Below are 6338 nucleotides of genomic sequence, written 5' to 3'. Positions count from 1 at the left end.
AAGTCATATTACATTTATTTATTTCAGTTTAATGTTTGTATGTTTATATATATATATAATGTGTGTGTAGATATATAAATATATATGTGTATATACATGTGTGTGTAAATATATATGTGTATATAGGTGTGTGTGTAAATATATATATGTGTATACATATATATGTATGAGTATGTGAAAATATATATATTAGAGTCGATATTTATTTCTTTTATTTTCAGGTCTTACCACGGCTTTTTAACACTTTTGTAATTTAGAGTTAAATGCGGCATCGGAAACATTATTTCTGCTGCTGTCGAATACCCAAGCCTTTCCCAGAAACAATTCTTTAATCGTGTAAAATGTTGCTTTATTCATTCATTTATTTATTTTTGCAGGGAACTTTTAACACATGTGACACAAAAGCAGACACTGATGGGTTGGTGCAACAGAAACTGAAAAAATGCTTCTTAAATGTTTCTGTGTTTAAGTGATTATACCATCAGAGGAAATACATTGATGAATCTGCTAGGGTTTTTTTTTTATTGCTTAGCATTCTTCTGAATGCAGTGAATGTTTTGTGTGAATGGGACAGCAGCTTTAATTAAGTTAGTGGGTGATTACAGTTGCCGAAGTACCAGCGAGGCATCAGACGGTAGGATATAGCCTCTTTCGGTTGACAGATAGCGTCTTCCCTTTTCGGAGTCGGACTTGGCACGGATTCATGGCTTTCATCCATGTTTCATCTTTAGTGATGCTCTGCCAGCTCCCCCTCTATCCGGTGTATTAAGAGTTTACTAATCGGAGAACTAATTTCTGCCGGGTCCCCGTGGCATGAATGATCAACTGAGTTATAGCTGACAGACGTGCGGAGCTCCCGCGCAGAGCAAGCTACGTGAGATGGCTTTCCAAAAACAAGCAGCTGTTTAGTTTGTGATAGTGGTGGATCATTTAACTTATTCCTTCTTTGTGCAATGACTACTGTAACCCTCAGCCAAACAAACAGCAAATTGTACATTTTAACCCTTTTGGTGGCAGAGGGGTAAGCTTGGAGGGGTTATGTACGTTCGTGATCCAGGCCAGTGGCTGCCGCTATATTGTCCAGGTCTATACCGTCTCCCGTTGCCACTGATAGCTCGACCCACCCTACTGGTGAGGGACTCGGACATGTTCGCCAAACTCTGTTTCCTTTGTCGGTTAACCCAACATTGCGTACCTCTAACGTAATTCCACCCTTGTTACACAGGCACCTCAGCACAGTCACATCGCTTTCTGCCCATGCTATATGGACTTGCGATGTCGTGGAAGGCCTTGGCCAACAACTTGGCCACTGGGATTACTTGCACCTTTTGGCTAGGATCAACCTTCGAGATTGGGAAAACTTGGTCCTATGGCCTTAGAACTGAGGCCTTATGACTGAGGAGCCATTGAAGCCCAAGGTGGTTTGGAGCCCCCAGATATGGTCCCTCTGGGCTTCCATCCAGCTTGTGTCCCTGGTAGAGGTACAGGGTGTACTTTCTTGATGGTGTTGGTAACTGCGCCAAATCACGCTTTGGACCCTTCATGCACTTTTTTTTTGTGCATGTTTCTTTTGATTGAATTTATTTGACACAGTATTTGTTCAATGGAAATGATGCAGTAAAAACTGGGTTTCTGACAGGAGAGGTGGGACACGTTTTGGCCACCACTTCCGTTGAAGGCTTCAGTGGTTCCACTCTGTTTAGGGGGTCTTAGAAGATCCAGCCCTCCCTCTGGTTTCATCTATGAAGGGAAGGAAGACACTGCAGATACCTATGGGGAAAAAAGTAGTTCCAGAAGACTGGGGTCCCGGTTTCCACTATGGCTTAGTTGGACACCCCTGAGCACCGTGGCTTGGTTTTTCATATGACGAATGGGACAACACCTTGGGCTTCCAATAAAAATAATTTTATTTTATATATATATATATTTTTTTTATTTTTTTTTAAGGAAGCATCAAAATTTTCCTGGGAAGCAGTTGTATAAATAAAATAAAAAGAAGTATAATGTAATACCTATAAAAGTAACTAATGTGTAAAAATTTTTTTTAAAAAAAACACCAAAAATGTATTTCTAACACCATTATTGCGCAAGGCCCTCCTTACCCCTTGTCTCTGTACTACTTGTTATGTCCTTGTTCTACAGCACTACGGAACATGATGGCACTATATAAAACAATAAATAATAAACATAACAATACATAATATTCAGATAAGGTCTGCAAAATGGCAGTTATCAGTTAAAATAATTGCACATTGCCGGCTAATGTCTGTGATAGAACCGCTGGCCATTTGGCCCCTTGGCTTCCAAGGCACAAAGAGTAAGGACCGATAAGATTACTTCTCGCTGAGTGATATTATGAACACACTTGGGATTTCAGGGCATTAATTCGGGAGGGAACAGCTTGGGGTATCTATAAAGTAAGCTGCCAGTATCTCTGACCTGTAGAGGGTTAAAGGCTATTATTATGCCGCTAGGGAAATTCTTGCCTTCAGTTGTTTATGTAAAAAAAAAAAAAGTTAGAGGAAGAAATCCTTAATTGATTAGTAATTGGTTTGTAAATGGAGCTTGTTAGTCGCGGTTCAGCTCACATAGCCTGTGCTGGATTTACCTTCTTGGCTTACAGGTCATCTGGTGATACGACCTCTCCTCCCATGCTATCCTTCCACCTGGAACAGAGAAGGCATTCAGTGGGGTATTACTGACACTTGCCCAGGTTAACACTCCCAAGAGGTAGATTTATTCCGTACGAGCTTCGCAATACCCCTGTAAGGACAAAAGACCCAATCAACGATGGCCGCATTCTATGGAACTCTGTAAAAGTAGCCTCTAAACGTGTTTGTCTACTCAACTATCACTTCTCAAGAGCAGGGTCCTCTTCTCCTTCGTATCACTATATCATCATTATCATTCATTTCATAAAAATGTAATTAATTGTCACTGTGCCACCAAAAGTCCACAGAAGGTCCAGATTTAGCTGGGGCGTTAAACACAACAACACCTAATGCTATTGCATGGAATCGCACTACCACCTCTGCTGGCCCAACCTCAAATGTCTTGGTCCTTCTTGCTACAAGGAGAACATTTTAGATGAAATATATATCATTGACGGGAGAAAAGGATCTAGTCTGCCCTCGATACATTCTCTTGGACACAAACGCCGGCCTTCATAGTGGTCTCCATACAGTGGTGTAGAGCTATCAGAAATTAAGACCTTCTCCCTTTCTGATGAGTCTATTGAGGTGTTGGGTTTTAGTCTACACTGAGTCAGCCATCTTTACTCTGTTCTTCAAGAAGAGCACCAAAGAACATTAGGCTTAGGTAATCCGCTTGATCACTGCTCCACATACACTATTCAGGCAAAGGCAGCGATGTCCTTTGAAGGCCACCCTTGGCCGTTTATCCCTAAAATTAACCATGGGACCAGGCTGAAAACAGGGACCGAAGCGCAAGAAGCTCTCATTAATATGAATTATGGATGGGGAACTTTCTAAATGACCGTGAGACCCTTGAAGTATTTACCCTTTAATGGCCCATCGTGAAGATTCTATGTTATCCAAATGGAAACCTTGACTTACTTGAGTCACCTGCATTCAAGCAGAGATATCTACCATGGCATACTGACATCAAAAGCACCAATTGGCAGTCTTATATGTGATCACAGCTGTTTAGGAGTCAGCTCCAGACTGTGTGACCCTGAGAATCTGCTCCGTCACCGTAAGATTGGGGCCAAAAACCCTGAGATTCAGGGTAAAACCCTGAGAGTTCTCGGGGGAGTCTTTCCCGAAGAGCTGACAATCTACAATGACCTTACCACAAGCTCCAATCATAACATATGTTCTACACTGTGATGAAGGTAGTTGTAGTCTTGCCGAAGCATTTTTTAAAAGATCAAAAACCATAACATTATTAACGAGGGAAAAGGATTCATCTAAATAGATTCATATTCAGCGCATGAAAAATTTGTGATTTAGAAATAGAAAGGGTTAACCAAAAAAAATCTTAAGTTGCATTAACATATATTTTATTTTTAATTTTTTTTTTTTTTTTAAATGACAGGATCTCAGTCTAAATACCCAATAATTCACCGGGAGGAAATTGGAATCCTTAAACACTTGGAAACAAATTTCCGACGGAGATCATTCTCGGAACTGCGGGGGGGGGGATAAAAAAATAAATAAAATTAAAATGATTTGTTTCCGTTTTATTGAATGAGAAATGAAAGTTACAACGCTGGAAATCTTTGGCCGGTCGCAACAAAGCACAAGGAAAAATCTCATAGGGAAAAATCGTTTTTTGGGGGGTAATGGCTGCGGATAAAGGGTGCGCGAGCGGGGGTACGTGGGGTGGGGGGGGGGCCGGGGTTTTTAAAGCAACATGGCATAATTCAGACATCTAGATAACTCTTGCTTCCTTTCACCCCTGGGCCTGCTGCAAGAATTACTTGTATCATAATGGTTCAATTACGGTGAAACCCCGCAGAGAAAATTATGGATGTTTGTCTGTATTTTTCTTCCCTTGTCTGGACAACTGGAGATATTTTGTTTTCTGTTTTTTTCTCTCTCTCTTTTCTCTTATTTTTGTAACGGGTAGAGGAGGAGGTACGAGCGTAGCTTAAAGATTTTTTTTTTTTGTATTATTATTCTTATTCAGCCGGTGTATATGTGACTGTTACATCGTATCGCGCCGGTTAATTGAATTTGTACCGGCTGTATGTAATATTTTGTTCGCATATCGCAGGTCATTCTGGCTAACAACTTTTTTTTTTCCTCCCCGATAGATAATCCTGCTGTGCTTTTGCAAAGCAATGTCCTAATATCCAGTGGAATCGTGACCGTTTTTTTTTTAATCTTGCTATTGTGTTTAAAAGGGGAACTGTTTCTCGTCTTTAAATCTTTTAATATAACTAAATTCAGTAATTAAAACTACCTACAACTTGTGATTTTTGTTTGTCGGACATTTAACTGTTTTTTTTTTTTTTTTTATATATATATTGTTTCAAAGTAAGGAGCGGGATTCCGATCCGGGGCAATTATCTAATTAATTAATTTTCCTAATTGTCGTTAATTTTTCTACCTTCTCCTTACAAAGGCTGCCTGAACCAATCAAAAGCAATCAGCAACTTAACGACAGGGAATCGAGATAACATGATGGGGAGGAATAATCAGGCGGATGGCTGCTCCTATCGTATACACATAAGATAGGTTTCCAATACATAGCATATTGGCCTGTAATTGTCATTATTTCATCGTTAATCATCTCTGTTATTCCTTTTGTGAGTAAATAAAATACATATATATATATATATATATATATATATATATATATATGTGTGGAGGAGTAATGCAGATTAGATAACGCATTGGATCCCAAATCAGCCCTCAAGGCAATTAAACGGGGGGGGGGGGGGGGGATTAAATCCATGAGGAACAAAAATAAAGAATATACTCAACGTTTTCTTTTCTCCAACAAAAAACATATATGACACGTCTCCTCCGCGCGATCTATGATAAGGATGACTATAGAACACGCAGATACCTGCATTTCCACCTAGACACATAAACGCGGCGGCAGAAAGTAATCACTCGCTCCATCCGGTTTTAAATAATGTTTGACTCTAGATCGTAAGCTCTATTGATCACGGCCCTCCTCACCTCTTGTTTCTGTAACTCAACTTGTTATGTTATATACTTCTTGTAATGTCCCGTCTACCCATTGTACAGCGCTACGGAATATAATGGCGCTACATAAAACAATAAATAATAATACGGGAATAATAGGACAGCTTTCTGCACGATCCAAGACTTTCTTGAATTCCTTTACTGTGTTTGCCTCTTCCACTGGAAGCCTATTATATAGGTATCCGATATATATATATATATATATATATCTATAAATATATATATTATATATCTTTAAATATATATCTTTAAATATATATCTTTAAATATATCTATAAATATATATCTATAAATATATATCTTTAAATATATCTATAAATATATATCTTTAAATAGATCTATAAATATATATCTATAAATATATATTCATATATATATACTGTATATATATATATATACTGTATATATATATATACTGTATATATATATATACTGTATATATATATATATATATATACTGTATATATATATATAAATGTATAATATATATATATACACTATATATATACTGTATATATATATATAAATGTATAATATATATATATATATATATATATATATACATATATATATATTATCCTGGTCTGTGTGTTTGGCAGGATTTGATGACCTGTACATACCGACTTTATCATTTCCCTAACGCCCAGCTGTACGAAGTAT

The sequence above is a fragment of the Sceloporus occidentalis genome, unplaced genomic scaffold, assembly GCF_023333645.1.
Source record: "Sceloporus occidentalis isolate IW3139 unplaced genomic scaffold, rSceOcc1.0.p SCAF_127, whole genome shotgun sequence".
NCBI lineage: Eukaryota > Metazoa > Chordata > Lepidosauria > Squamata > Phrynosomatidae > Sceloporus > Sceloporus occidentalis.
This window is presented reverse-complemented; position numbering follows the sequence as displayed.